This window comes from Penaeus monodon, chromosome 19, assembly GCF_015228065.2.
Source record: "Penaeus monodon isolate SGIC_2016 chromosome 19, NSTDA_Pmon_1, whole genome shotgun sequence".
NCBI classification, from domain to species: domain Eukaryota; kingdom Metazoa; phylum Arthropoda; class Malacostraca; order Decapoda; family Penaeidae; genus Penaeus; species Penaeus monodon.
Window position 1 is genome coordinate 45108099 of NC_051404.1, and position 422 is coordinate 45108520.

Consider the following 422-nt stretch of genomic DNA (forward strand, 5'->3'; position numbering starts at 1 on the left):
CGATACCGAAGAAAAACATTGCAAGGCCTCCGTCCACCCTTTTCCCTGGGGCGAGGCAGGGCGCACACAAGGCCCATCCCTGCGGAATCCCGTAGCTCGTGATCAGTGACTATTACGTGCATCTATATGCTCGTGGTGGACGATTTACTAGGCTTGACTGCGGACTCGATGCTCGGGAGAGTGGGAATGGTTCCTAGGATTTCACTTTTGGGTTTTTGTTACGGAGGGAAGGAAGGAGGGAGGGAGGGTGGAAGTGGCGTTGGTGAAGGGAAGGAGGGATGGAGGAAGAGGCGTTGGTGAAGGGAAGGAGGGAGAGAAGGAGGGAGGAAGGAAGAAGCGTCTGTGGAGGGAAGGAAGGAGGGAGGGAGGGTGGGAGTGGCGTTGGTGAAGGGAAGGAGGGAGGGAGGAAGAAGCGTCTGTGA